The 15,343-nt window shown below is 48.4% G+C and overlaps 1 pseudogene; it reads left to right on the top strand.

The window, feature by feature from the left end:
• LOC124041065 lies at positions 1-3,417 on the top strand (annotated as a pseudogene).
• The last annotated feature ends 11,926 nt before the right edge of the window (positions 3,418-15,343 follow it).

A 15,343-nucleotide genomic window follows, 5' to 3' on the forward strand; every position in this document is an offset into this window, starting at 1 on the left:
ATGAAGAAAGTGATTTTAGTGACTGGTGCGAATAGATACGTACATTATTTCTAAATAGCATGACCGTCACTGTCAGGTTATGAATATTACGACCCCTACGATAAGTTAATTATTAGCGATACACTGTTGCAAATCACTGCATATCAGCGAATTAATATGTGTTGAGAAAAGTCTAGAAAAGTCTACATTTTTTCAAAGGAACGTGTGTCTACTTCATATGTTGTAATAGATGACGTTGTAATGACAGAGAGTTGCTGTGAGGGGCAACTGGCAAGCTTCTTTCACTTGACTGTTTCACATGTAGTGAAACTATAGCAATACACTGGCACGTTTACACTGTAAATCACAAGCCTTCACATACTCGTAACATTATACATAAAGTTATATATATATATATATATATATATATATATATATATATATATATATATATATATATATATATATATATATATATATATGGTTTATCGTCATTCAGTCTAATCCATAAACTGACGGTGATACACTGATTGTCCACTGACTGTGTAATAACAGTTAACCTATAGAATTGAAATAAGAATTTATGTAGCAGTGTGAGTATGAGAATGTGTGTGTGTGTGTGTGTGTGTGTGTGTGTGTGTGTGTGTGTGTGTGTGTGTGTGTGTGTGTGTGTGTGTGTGTGTGTGTGTGTGTGTGTGTGTGTGTGTGTGTGTGTGTGTGTGTGTGTGTGTGCCTCTCCTATGTGATCTCCATCTCCACAGTGGTATCGGGCCTGGCCCTGTGTGAGCGGCTGCTCTGTGAGGATGCTGGGCTGCAGGAACATGCAGAGGGCTGATGCTGCCCGCTCAGCCCTACTGACCTCTCACCCCGACGCCCACATAGATCTGCTGCACCTGGACGTTGGCTCTGTCCGCTCGGTGCTCTGCGCCGCCCACGAGGTCAAGTCTAGGTATAGACCATCAGACCATTGACCTGTTAACCCCTCACAGACATACACACACAGTACATGCACAGGCCTGGATGTGGGCTCTGTCTGCTTGCTGATCTGCGCTGCCACACATTGGGAGTAATAGTGATTACCCCCTCACACACACATACTTATAGACACACACACACAACCTTACGCCTCTATCACTCCGACAGCGTCATTGCGCAAAATGGTACGCAGCATCTTCTTGATGTGTGCAACAGAAGTTAAACATTCACCTTCTGCTACCATTACTGTCAATACAGTTTAACACATACGTTCAACAAATCCAACATACTGTATGAACCACACAGAACACACTGCAACTGCCTCTGCAAAGCTATGCAAAGCTATGCAATGCATGTACTTGAATGTACTTCTGGTACCACTTCCAAGATGCAGTGATCGAGGCGTTATACACACTCTACATCCTGTTCGATGTGACATCAATAAATACTTTTACTAATATTCATTCCACAGGTACACCAGACTGGACTACCTATACCTTAATGCCGGGATCATGCCCAATCCACAGATTGACATCAAAGCTTTTTTTCAAGGGCCTATTTTCTAGGTAATGTGTTCAAATTAACCTTCAAGCCATCTCTCAACTTAAACACACACACACTGTTTAATTTCTTAACTACTGCAAAACTACACTCCTCAAGTACAAATCAGTTTCCATTTGACCTGTAAAATGATCCCAACAAAACAATGTTTGAACCCTTCTTCAGACACTATATCCATTAAGTGCTCTGAACAGTGGTGTAAAGTACCTAAGTAGTACTTTAAGTTATTTTTTACATTAGTTGTTTTTGGGGGGGTACTGTAATTTACCTTACTATTTATATTGCTGACAAATTTGTACTTTTACTTCACTACATTCCTAAAGAAAATAATATACTTTTTAATCCATGCATTTTACCTGACACCCAAAAGTATTTGTTACATTTTGAATGCTTAGCAGGACAGGAAAATGGTCAAATTCACGCACTTATCAAGAGAACATCCCTGGTCATCCCTACTGCCTCTGATCTGGCGGACTCACTAAACACAAATGTATCTTTTGCAAATAATGTCTGAGTGTTGGAGTGTGCTATCCGTACATTTTTAAAACAAGAAAATGGTGCCTTCTGCTTTGCTTAATATCAGGAATTTGAAATGATTTATACTTTTACTTTTACTTTTGATACTTAAGTATATTTAGAACCAAGTACTTTTAGACTTTTACTCAAGTAGTATTTTACTGGGTGACTTCCACTTTTACTTGAGTAACTTTCTATTAAGGTATCGATACTTTTACTCAAATATGATAATTGGTTATTTTTACACCACTGGCTATGATGTGATGTCATCTTTGTGCTGCAGCAATGCTGTCAACATGTTTGCCACAGCAGAGGGCCTCCTGACCCAGCAGGACCTCGTCAACAAAGACGGACTACAGGAAGTGTTCGCCACAAACCTCTTTGGTCATTTCATGCTGGTGAGTCACGTCTTATCTGATCTTATAGTAACATTTCTCAACAGAGAGAAGTTTGTCTCAAATGGAAACAGAGCCTGGAAATTCAAACATAAGGGCCAGGAGTTTTCCCTTACACACGTAACCTGACCAGGACTCCAGTTACAACTAGAGTATATGGCCTGGAGTTTTCCCTTACCCACATAACCTGACCAGGACTCCAGTTACAACTAGGGTATATGGCCTGGAGTTTTCTCCTATCTCCAGGTACAGCTAGGGTATAGGGCCTTGAGTTTTTCCTGGTTAGGTCATGTCTCATGGTTACATAGCGAAAAAAAGCCAAAAGCACAAAGTTATTGGAAACTTTGAGAAACCCAGCTGCTGTTCACAGCCAAAGGTAAATTGACACCCAGCTCACTGTAACGGGTAGTAACGTTACAGTGATCTGGAGACAACATTAACTATTAAACGTCTTTGTTTCCATCTTGTCCATTTTGTTTCCATTCCGCACTGTCCCGAAGCCACTCCTGCGTTATCTTGGCTGCGTGCTTAGGATCATTGTCCTGTTGGAAGGTCAACCTTCGCTCCTGTCTGAGGTCCTGAGCGCTCTGGAGCAGGTTTTCATCAAGGATCTCTCTGTACTTTGCTCCATTCATCTTTCCCTTGATCCTGACTAGTCTCCCAGTCCCTGCCACTGAAAAACATCCCAATAGCATGATGTTGCCACCACCATTCTTCCTCGTAGGGATGGTGCCAGGTTTCCTCCAGGCGTGACGCTTAGCATTCAGGCAAAAGAGTTTCATCAGACCAGAGAATCTTGTTTCTCATGGTCTGAGTCCTTTAGGTACCTTTTGGCAAACTCCAAGTGGGCTGTCATGTGCCTTTTATTGAGGAGTGGCTTCCATCTGGCCACTCTACCATAAAGGCCTGATTGGTGGAGGGCTGCAGAGATGGTTATCCTTTTGGAAGGTTCTCCCATCTCCACAGAGGAACTCTGGTGCTCTGTCAGAGTGACCATCGGGTTCTTGGTCACCTCCCTGGCCAAGGCCCTTCTCCCCAGATTGCGACCAGGTCTAGGAAGAGTCTTGGTGGTTCCAAACTTCTTCCATTTAAAAATGATGGACGCCACCATGTTCTTGGGGACCTTCAATGCTACATAAATGTTTTGTTACCCTTTCCCAGATCTGTGCCTCGACACGATCCACAGTTGACATGCACTATCAACTGTGGGACCTTATATAGACAGGTGTGTGCCTTTCCAAATCATAGAATCCAATCAAGTTGTAGAAACATCTCAAGGATGATCAATGGAAACAGGATGCACCTGAGCTCAATTTCAAGTCTCATAGCAAAGGGTCTGAATACTTACGTAAATAAGGTATTTATATATTTTTTTTTTATATACATTTGCAAACATTTCTTAAAACCTGCTTTTGCTTTGTCATTATGGGGTACTGTGTGTAGATTGATGAGGGAAAACTTATATTTAATCAATTTTAGAATAATGCTTTAAAGCAGGGGTGGTCAACTCCAGTCCTCGAGGGCCTGATTGGTGTCACAGTTTTGCCCCTAGACCTAACTAACACACCAATAATCACCTAATCATGATCTTCAGTTTGGAAATCAGTTTGATCAATCAGCTGTGTTTGCTAGGGATAGAGAACAAGTGTGACACCATTTTATTTAACCAGGTAGGCCAGTTCTCATTTAAAACTGCGACCTGGCCAAGATAAAGCAAAGCAGTGTGACAAAAACAACAACACAGAGTTACACATAAGCAAACATACAGTCAATAACACAATAAAGAAATGTATGTATGCAAATGTAGAAGTGTAGGGGGGTAGGCAATAAATTGGCCCTTCGAGGCAAAATATTTACAATTTAGCATTAATACTGGAGTGATAGATGTGCAGATGATGATGTGCAAGTAGAAATACTGGGGTGCAAAAGAGCAAGAGGGTAAGTAATAATATGGGGATGAGGTAGTCGGGTGTGCTATTTCCAAATTGGCTGTGTACAGGTACAGTCATCGGTAAGCTCTGACAGCTGATGTGTCATGCTGGTGAAAGAGGACCCAAAAGCGACTTAACAGAAACAGAGTTTATTCAAGTCCAAACAGGGAATAACAGAAATCCTCTAGTCTGTAGAGGGGAATAACAGGAGAAGCGGCCACAGACTGCAGGTCGCTTCGGGTAGGCGCAGGCCGTAGTTGACAGAGACACCTGCTCACACGCAGCATCTGATGAAGGCAAAAAACACGACAGGACAGGGCGATACACAATCACAGCACGGTGAATTCTAAACAAGGAACCGACAGGACAGGAACGGAACACAAAGGAATAAATAGGGACTCCAATCAGGGAAAGGATCGGGAACAGGTGTGGGAAGACTAAATGATGATTAGGGGAATAGGAACAGCTGGGAGCAGGAACGGAACGATAGAGAGAAGAGAGAGCGAGAGAGTGAGAGAGGGAGGGGAGAGAGAGGGATAGAAAGAGGGAAAGAACCTAATAAGACCAGCAGAGGGAAACGAATAGAATGGGGAGCACAGGGACAAGACATGATAATAAATGACAAACATGACAGTACCCCCCCACTCACCGAGCGCCTCCTGGCGCACTCGAGGAGGAATCCTGGCGGCAACGGAGGAAATCATCGATGAGTGAACGGTCCAGCACGTCCCGAGGCGGAACCCAACTCCTCTCCTCAGGACCGTAACCCTCCCAATCCACTAAGTATTGGTGACCCCGTCCCCGAGAACGCATGTCCATGATCTTATGTACCTTGTAAATAGGTGCGCTCGACAAGGACGGGAGGGGGGAGGGAAGACGAACGGGGGTGCGAAGAAAGGGCTTAACACAGGAGACATGGAAGACAGGATGGACGCGACGAAGATGTCGCGGAAGAAGCAGTCGCACAGCGACAGGATTGACGACCTGGGAGACACGGAACGGACCAATGAACCGCGGAGTCAACTTACGAGAAGCTGTCGTAAGAGGAAGGTTGCGAGTGGAAAGCCACACTCTCTGGCCGCAACAATACCTTGGACTCTTAATCCTGCGTTTATTGGCGGCTCTCACCGTCTGTGCCCTGTAACGGCAAAGTGCAGACCTCACCCTCCTCCAGGTGCGCTCACAACGTTGGACAAACGCTTGAGCGGAGGGAACGCTGGACTCGGCAAGCTGGGATGAGAACAGAGGAGGCTGGTAACCCAGACTACTCTGAAACGGAGATAACCCGGTAGCAGACGAAGGAAGCGAATTGTGAGCGTATTCTGCCCAGGGGAGCTGTTCTGCCCAAGACGCAGGGTTTCTGAAAGAAAGGCTGCGTAGTATGCGACCAATCGTCTGATTGGCCCTCTCTGCTTGACCGTTAGACTGGGGATGAAACCCGGAAGAGAGACTGACAGACGCACCAATCAAACGACAGAACTCCCTCCAAAACTGTGACGTGAATTGCGGGCCTCTGTCTGAAACGGCGTCTAACGGGAGGCCATGAATTCTGAATACATTCTCAATAATGATTTGTGCCGTCTCCTTAGCGGAAGGAAGTTTAGCGAGGGGAATGAAATGTGCCGCCTTAGAGAACCTATCGACAACCGTAAGAATCACAGTCTTCCCCGCAGACAAAGGCAGACCGGTAATGAAGTCTAAGGCGATGTGAGACCATGGTCGAGAAGGAATGGGGAGCGGTCTGAGACGACCGGCAGGAGGAGAGTTACCCGACTTAGTCTGCGCGCAGTCCGAACAAGCAGCCACGAAACGGCGCGTGTCACGCTCCTGAGTCGGCCACCAAAAGCGCTGGCGAATAGACGCAAGAGTGCCTCGAACACCGGGATGACCAGCTAACTTGGCAGAGTGAGCCCACTGAAGAACAGCCAGACGAGTGGAAACAGGAACGAAAAGGAGGTTACTAGGACAAGCGCGCGGCGACGCAGTGTGCGTGAGTGCTTGCTTAACCTGTCTTTCAATTCCCCAGACTGTTAACCCGACAACACGCCCATAAGGAAGAATCCCCTCGGGATCAGTAGAAGCCACAGAAGAACTAAACAGACGGGATAAGGCATCAGGCTTGGTGTTCTTGCTACCCGGACGGTAAGAAATCACAAACTCGAAACGAGCGAAAAACAACGCCCAACGAGCTTGACGGGCATTAAGTCGTTTGGCAGAACGGATGTACTCAAGGTTCTTATGGTCTGTCCAAACGACAAAAGGAACGGTCGCCCCTCCAACCACTGTCGCCATTCGCCTAGGGCTAAGCGGATGGCGAGCAGTTCACGGTTACCCACATCATAGTTGCGCTCAGATGGCGACAGGCGATGAGAAAAATAAGCGCAAGGATGAACCTTATCGTCAGACTGGAAGCGCTGGGATAGAATGGCTCCCACGCCTACCTCTGAAGCGTCAACCTCGACAATGAATTGTCTAGTGACGTCAGGAGTAACGAGGATAGGAGCGGACGTAAAACGTTCTTTTAGAAGATCAAAAGCTCCCTGGGCGGAACCGGACCACTTAAAACACGTCTTGACAGAAGTAAGAGCTGTGAGAGGGGCAGCAACTTGACCGAAATTACGAATGAAACGCCGATAGAAATTAGCGAAACCTAAAAAGCGCTGCAACTCGACACGTGACCTTGGAACGGGCCAATCACTGACAGCTTGGACCTTAGCGGAATCCATCTGAATGCCTTCAGCGGAAATAACGGAACCGAGAAAAGTAACGGAGGAGACATGAAAAGAGCACTTCTCAGCCTTTACGTAGAGACAATTCTCTAAAAGGCGCTGTAGAACACGTCGAACGTGCTGAACATGAATCTCGAGTGACGGAGAAAAAATCAGGATATCGTCAAGATAGACAAAAACAAAGATGTTCAGCATGTCTCTCAGAACATCATTAACTAATGCCTGAAAAACAGCTGGCGCATTGGCGAGACCGAACGGCAGAACCCGGTACTCAAAATGCCCTAACGGAGTGTTAAACGCCGTTTTCCACTCGTCCCCCTCTCTGATGCGCATGAGATGGTAAGCGTTACGAAGGTCCAACTTAGTAAAGCACCTGGCTCCCTGCAGAATCTCGAAGGCTGATGACATAAGGGGAAGCGGATAACGATTCTTAACCGTTATGTCATTCAGCCCTCGATAATCCACGCAGGGGCGCAGAGTACCGTCCTTCTTCTTAACAAAAAGAACCCCGCCCCGGCCGGAGAGGAAGAAGGCACTATGGTACCGGCGTCAAGAGACACAGACAAATAATCCTCGAGAGCCTTACGTTCGGGAGCCGACAGAGAGTATAGTCTACCTCGAGGAGGAGTAGTCCCCGGAAGGAGATCAATACTACAATCATACGACCGGTGAGGAGGAAGGGAGTTGGCTCGGGACCGACTGAAGACCGTGCGCAGATCATGATATTCCTCCGGCACTCCTGTCAAATCGCCAGGTTCCTCCTGAGAAGTAGGGACAGAAGAAACGGGAGGGATGGCAGACATTAAACACTTCACATGACAAGAAACGTTCCAGGATAGGATAGAATTACTAGACCAATTAATAGAAGGATTATGACATACTAGCCAGGGATGACCCAAAACAACAGGTGTAAACGGTGAACGGAAAATCAAAAAAGAAATAGTCTCACTGTGGTTACCAGATACTGTGAGGGTTAAAGGTAGTGTCTCAAATCTGATACTGGGAAGATGACTACCATCTAAGGCGAACATGGGCGTAGGCTTCTCTAACTCTCTGAAAGGAATGTCATGTTTCCGAACCCATGCTTCGTCCATGAAACAACCCTCAGCCCCAGAGTCTATCAAGGCACTACATGTAGCACCCGAACCGGTCCAGCGTAGATGGACCGACAAAGTAGTACAGGATTTTGATGGAGAGACTTGAGTAGTTGCGCTCACCTGTAGCCCTCCGCTTACAGATGAGCTCTGGCTTTACTGGACATGAATTAACAAAATGTCCAGCAACTCCGCAATAGAGGCACAGGCGGTTGGTGATCCTCCGTTCCCTCTCCTTAGTCGAGATGCGAATCCCTCCCAGCTGCATGGGCTCAGTCTCAAAGCCAGAGGAGGGAGATGGTTGCGATGCGGAGCAGGGAAACACCGTTGATGCGAGCTCTCTTCCACGAGCCCGGTGACGAAGATCTACCCGTCGTTCTATGCGGATGGCGAGAGCAATCAAAGAGTCCACATCTGAAGGAACCTCCCGGGAGAGAATCTCATCCTTAACCACTGCGTGGAGTCCCTCCAGAAAACGAGCGAGCAGCGCCGGCTCGTTCCACTCACTAGAGGCAGCAAGAGTGCGAAACTCAATAGAATAATCCGTTATGGACCGTTCACCTTGGCATAAGGAAGCCAGGGCCCTAGAAGCCTCCCCACCAAAAACTGAACGGTCAAAAACCCGAATCATCTCCTCTTTAAAGTTCTGGAACTTGTTAGAGCAATCAGCCCTTGCCTCCCAGATAGCTGTGCCCCATTCTCGAGCCCGGCCAGTAAGGAGTGAAATGACGTAAGCAACCCGAGCTCTCTCTCTAGAGTATGTGTTGGGTTGGAGAGAGAACACAATCTCACACTGCGTGAGAAAGGAGCGGCACTCAGTGGGCTGCCCGGAGTAGCAAGGTGGGTTATTAACCCTAGGCTCTGGAGGCTCGGCAGGCCAGGAAGTAACAGGTGGCACGAGACGTAGACTCTGGAACTGTCCAGAGAGGTCGGAAACCTGAGCGGCCAGGTTCTCCACGGCATGGCGAGCAGCAGACAATTCCTGCTCGTGTCTGCCGAGCATGGCTCCTTGGATCTCGACGGCAGTGTAACGAGCGTCTGAAGTCGCTGGGTCCATTCCTTGGTCGGTTCCTTCTGTCATGCTGGTGAAAGAGGACCCAAAAGCGACTTAACAGAAACAGAGTTTATTCAAGTCCAAACAGGGAATAACAGAAATCCTCTAGTCTGTAGAGGGGAATAACAGGAGAAGCGGCCACAGACTGCAGGTCGCTTCGGGTAGGCGCAGGCCGTAGTTGACAGAGACACCTGCTCACACGCAGCATCTGATGAAGGCAAAAAACACGACAGGACAGGGCGATACACAATCACAGCACGGTGAATTCTAAACAAGGAACCGACAGGACAGGAACGGAACACAAAGGAATAAATAGGGACTCCAATCAGGGGAAAGGATCGGGAACAGGTGTGGGAAGACTAAATGATGATTAGGGGAATAGGAACAGCTGGGAGCAGGAACGGAACGATAGAGAGAAGAGAGAGCGAGAGAGTGAGAGAGGGAGGGGGAGAGAGAGGGATAGAAAGAGGGAAAGAACCTAATAAGACCAGCAGAGGGAAACGAATAGAATGGGGAGCACAGGGACAAGACATGATAATAAATGACAAACATGACATGATGCTTAAAGTTAGAGAGGGAGATATAAGATTCCAGCTTCAGGTCTAGAGTGTCTCCCCCTTTGAAGAGGGGGATGACCATGGCAGCTTTCCAATCTTTGGGGATCTCAGACGATATGAAAGAGAGGCTGAACAGACTAGTAATAGGGTTTGCAACAATTTCGGCGGATCATTTTAGAAAGAGAGGGTCCAGATTTTCTAGAACAGCTGATTTGTAGGGATTCAGATTTTTCAGTTCTTTCAGAGCATCAGCTGTCTGGATTTGGGTGAAGGAGAAGCGGGGGGGGGGGTGCAAGTTGCTGCAGGGGGTGCTGAGATGTTGGCCAGGGTAGGGGTAGCCAGGTGGAAAGCATGGCCAGCCGTGTCAAAATGCTTATTGAAATTATCGATTATCGTAGGTTTATCGGTCGTGACAGTGTTTCCTATCCTCAGTGCAATGTGAAGCTGGTCAAGGGCAGTCAGGTCTGGGGTGAACCAAGGGCTATATCAGTTCTTTGTTCTACATTTTTTTAATGGGGCATGCTTATTTAAGATGGAGAGGGAAGCACCTTTGAAGAGCAACCAAGCATTCCCCACTGACGGGATGAGGTCAATATCCTTCCAGGATATCCGGGCCAGGTCGATTAGAAAGGCTTGCTCATTGAAGTGTTTTAGGGAGCGTTTGACACTGATGAGGGGTGGTCATTTGACCGAGGACCCACTACGCACGCAGGCAATGAGGCAGTGATCGCTGAGATTCTGGTTGAAGACAGCAGAGGTGTATTTAGAGGGCAGGTTAGTCAGGATGATATCTAATCAATCAGGCCCTCGAGGACTGGAGTTGCCCACCCCTGCTTTAAATTAACAAAATGTGGAAATGTCCAAGTGTCAGAATACTTTCCGAATGCACTGTACATGTAAACAGGGCTGAAAAGTGACTGATAGCAGGAATATATAAATAGAAGCTGTTTAGGAGTCTTTTGGTCTGAGCCTTGATGCACCAGTACAGACAGCACTGGGCATTCAGACGGCGCCGGGTATTCAGACGGCGCTGGGCATTCAGACGCCGCTGGGCATTCAGACGGCGCTGGGCATTTAGACGGCGCTGGGCATTCAGCATTCAGATGGCGATGGGCATTTAGACGGTGCTGGGGATTCAGCATTCAGATGGCGCTGGGCATTCAGACGGCGCTGGGCATTCAGACGGCGCTGGGCATTCAGAGGGCGCTGGGCATTCAGAGGGCGCTGGGCATTCAGAAGGTGCTGGGCATTCAGAGGGCGCTGGGCATTTAGAGGGCGCTGGGCATTCAGAAGGCGCTGGGCATTCAGAGGGCGCTGGGCATTCAGAGGGCACTGGGCATTCAGAGGGCACTGGGCATTCAGAGGGCGCTGGGCATTCAGAAGGCGCTGGGCATTCAGAGGGCGCGGGGCATTTAGAGGGCGCTGGGCATTCATGGGATTACTGCATTATCTCATGCTTATCTGGTGATGTTGGTTTATACAGAAGCTGCTTTTACAGTTGAATGTGTCTCAACAGCTTAAACTGTTTTCAGACTAATTGTCATGTTTGTCATTTATTATCATGTCTTGTCCCTGTGCTCCCCATGCTATTCGTTTCCCTCTGCTGGTCTTATTTGGTTCTTTCCTCCTTCTATCCCTCTCTCTCCCCCTCCCTCTCTCACTCTCTCGCTCTCTCTTCTCTCTATCGTTCCGTTCCTGCTCCCAGCTGTTCCTATTCCCCTAATCATCATTTAGTCTTCCCACACCTGTTCCCGATCCTTTCCCCTGATTAGAGTCCCTATTTATTCCTTTGTGATCAGTTCCTGTCCCGTCGGTTCCTTGTATTGTATTCACCATGCTGTGATTGCGTTTCGCCCTGTCCTGTCGTGTTTTTGCTGTGATTGTGTATCGCCCTGTCCTGTCGTGTTTTTTTGCCTTCATCAGATGCTGCGTGTGAGCAGGTGTCTCTGTCGACTACGGCCTGCGCCTACCCGGCGACCTGCAGTCTGTGGCCGCTTCTCCAGTTATTTCCCCTCTACAAGTCTAGAGGGTTTCTGTTATTCCCTGTTTGGACTTAAATAAACTCTGTTTCTGTTAAGTCGCTTTTGGGTCCTCTTTCACCTGCATGACAGAAGGAACCGACCAAGGAATGGACCCAGCGACTTCAGACGCTCGTTACACTGCCGTCGAGATCCAAGGAGCCATGCTCGGCAGACACGAGCAGGAATTGTCCGCTGCTCGCCATGCCGTGGAGAACCTGGCCGCTCAGGTTTCCGACCTCTCTGGACAGTTCCAGAGTCTACGTCTCGTGCCACCTGTTACTTCCTGGCCTGCCGAGCCTCCAGAACCTAGGGTTAATAACCCACCTTGCTACTCCGGGCAGCCCACTGAGTGCCGCTCCTTTCTCACGCAGTGTGAGATTGTGTTCTCTCTCCAACCCAACACATACTCTAGAGAGAGAGCTCGGGTTGCTTACGTCATTTCACTCCTTACTGGCCGGGCTCGAGAATGGGGCACAGCTATCTGGGAGGCAAGGGCTGATTGCTCTAACAAATTCCAGAACTTTAAAGAGGAGATGATTCGGGTTTTTGACCGTTCAGTTTTTGGTGGGGAGGCTTCTAGGGCCCTGGCTTCCTTATGCCAAGGTGAACGGTCCATAACGGATTATTCCATTGAGTTTCGCACTCTTGCTGCCTCTAGTGAGTGGAACGAGCCGGCGCTGCTCGCTCGTTTTCTGGAGGGACTCCACGCAGTGGTTAAGGATGAGATTCTCTCCCGGGAGGTTCCTTCAGATGTGGACTCTTTGATTGCTCTCGCCATCCGCATAGAACGACGGGTAGATCTTCGTCACCGGGCTCGTGGAAGAGAGCTCGCATCAACGGTGTTTCCCTGCTCCGCATCGCAACCATCTCCCTCCTCTGGCTTTGAGACTGAGCCCATGCAGCTGGGAGGGATTCGCATCTCGAATAAGGAGAGGGAACGGAGGATCACCAACCGCCTGTGCCTCTATTGCGGAGTTGCTGGACATTTTGTTAATTCATGTCCAGTAAAAGCCAGAGCTCATCTGTAAGCGGAGGGCTACAGGTGAGCGCAACTACTCAAGTCTCTCCATCAAGGTCCTGTACTACTTTGTCGGTCCACCTACGCTGGACCGGTTCGGGTGCTACATGTAGTGCCTTGATAGACTCTGGGGCTGAGGGTTGTTTCATGGACGAAGCATGGGTTCGGAAACATGACATTCCTTTCAGAGAGTTAGATAAGCCTACGCCCATGTTCGCCTTAGATGGTAGTCATCTTCCCAGTATCAGATTTGAGACACTACCTTTAACCCTCACAGTATCTGGTAACCACAGTGAGACTATTTCTTTTTTGATTTTCCGTTCACCGTTTACACCTGTTGTTTTGGGTCATCCCTGGCTAGTATGTCATAATCCTTCTATTAATTGGTCTAGTAATTCTATCCTATCCTGGAACGTTTCTTGTCATGTGAAGTGTTTAATGTCTGCCATCCCTCCCGTTTCTTCTGTCCCTACTTCTCAGGAGGAACCTGGCGATTTGACAGGAGTGCCGGAGGAATATCATGATCTGCGCACGGTCTTCAGTCGGTCCCGAGCCAACTCCCTTCCTCCTCACCGGTCGTATGATTGTAGTATTGATCTCCTTCCGGGGACCACTCCTCCTCGAGGTAGACTATACTCTCTGTCGGCTCCCGAACGTAAGGCTCTCGAGGATTATTTGTCTGTGTCTCTTGACGCCGGTACCATAGTGCCTTCTTCTTCTCCGGCCGGGGCGGGGTTCTTTTTTGTTAAGAAGAAGGACGGTACTCTGCGCCCTGCGTGGATTATCGAGGGCTGAATGACATAACGGTTAAGAATCGTTATCCGCTTCCCCTTATGTCATCAGCCTTCGAGATTCTGCAGGGAGCCAGGTGCTTTACTAAGTTGGACCTTCGTAACGCTTACCATCTCGTGCGCATCAGAGAGGGGGACGAGTGGAAAACGGCGTTTAACACTCCGTTAGGGCATTTTGAGTACCGGGTTCTGCCGTTCGGTCTCGCCAATGCGCCAGCTGTTTTTCAGGCATTAGTTAATGATGTTCTGAGAGACATGCTGAACATTTTTGTTTTTGTCTATCTTGACGATATCCTGATTTTTTCTCCGTCACTCGAGATTCATGTTCAGCACGTTCGACGTGTTCTACAGCGCCTTTTAGAGAATTGTCTCTACGTAAAGGCTGAGAAGTGCTCTTTTCATGTCTCCTCCGTTACTTTTCTCGGTTCCGTTATTTCCGCTGAAGGCATTCAGATGGATTCCGCTAAGGTCCAAGCTGTCAGTGATTGGCCCGTTCCAAGGTCACGTGTCGAGTTGCAGCGCTTTTTAGGTTTCGCTAATTTCTATCGGCGTTTCATTCGTAATTTCGGTCAAGTTGCTGCCCTCTCACAGCTCTTACTTCTGTCAAGACGTGTTTTAAGTGGTCCGGTTCCGCCCAGGAGCTTTTGATCTTCTAAAAGAACGTTTTACGTCCGCTCCTATCCTCGTTACTCCTGACGTCACTAGACAATTCATTGTCGAGGTTGACGCTTCAGAGGTAGGCGTGGGAGCCATTCTATCCCAGCGCTTCCAGTCTGACGATAAGGTTCATCCTTGCGCTTATTTTTCTCATCGCCTGTCGCCATCTGAGCGCAACTATGATGTGGGTAACCGTGAACTGCTCGCCATCCGCTTAGCCCTAGGCGAATGGCGACAGTGGTTGGAGGGGGCGACCGTTCCTTTTGTCGTTTGGACAGACCATAAGAACCTTGAGTACATCCGTTCTGCCAAACGACTTAATGCCCGTCAAGCTCGTTGGGCGTTGTTTTTCGCTCGTTTCGAGTTTGTGATTTCTTACCGTCCGGGTAGCAAGAACACCAAGCCTGATGCCTTATCCCGTCTGTTTAGTTCTTCTGTGGCTTCTACTGATCCCGAGGGGATTCTTCCTTATGGGCGTGTGGTCGGGTTAACAGTCTGGGGAATTGAAAGACAGGTTAAGCAAGCACTCATGCACACTGCATCGCCGCGCGCTTGTCCTAGTAACCTCCTTTTCGTTCCTGTTTCCACTCGTCTGGCTGTTCTTCAGTGGGCTCACTCTGCCAAGTTAGCTGGTCATCCCGGTGTTCGAGGCACTCTTGCGTCTATTCGCCAGCGCTTTTGGTGGCCGACTCAGGAGCGTGACACGCGCCGCTTCGTGGCTGCTTGTTCGGACTGCGCGCAGACTAAGTCGGGTAACTCTCCTCCTGCCGGTCGTCTCAGACCGCTCCCATTCCTTCTCGACCATGGTCTCACATTGCCTTAGACTTCATTACCGGTCTGCCTTTGTCTGCGGGGAAGACTGTGATTCTGACGGTTGTCGATAGGTTCTCTAAGGCGGCACATTTCATTCCCCTCGCTAAACTTCCTTCCGCTAAGGAGACGGCACAAATCATTATTGAGAATGTATTCAGAATTCATGGCCTCCCGTTAGACGCCGTTTCAGACAGAGGCCCGCAATTCACGTCACAGTTTTGGAGGGAGTTCTGTCGTTTGATTGGTGCGTCC

This window comes from Oncorhynchus gorbuscha, linkage group LG08, assembly GCF_021184085.1.
Source record: "Oncorhynchus gorbuscha isolate QuinsamMale2020 ecotype Even-year linkage group LG08, OgorEven_v1.0, whole genome shotgun sequence".
Taxonomy (NCBI): Eukaryota; Metazoa; Chordata; class Actinopteri; order Salmoniformes; family Salmonidae; genus Oncorhynchus; species Oncorhynchus gorbuscha.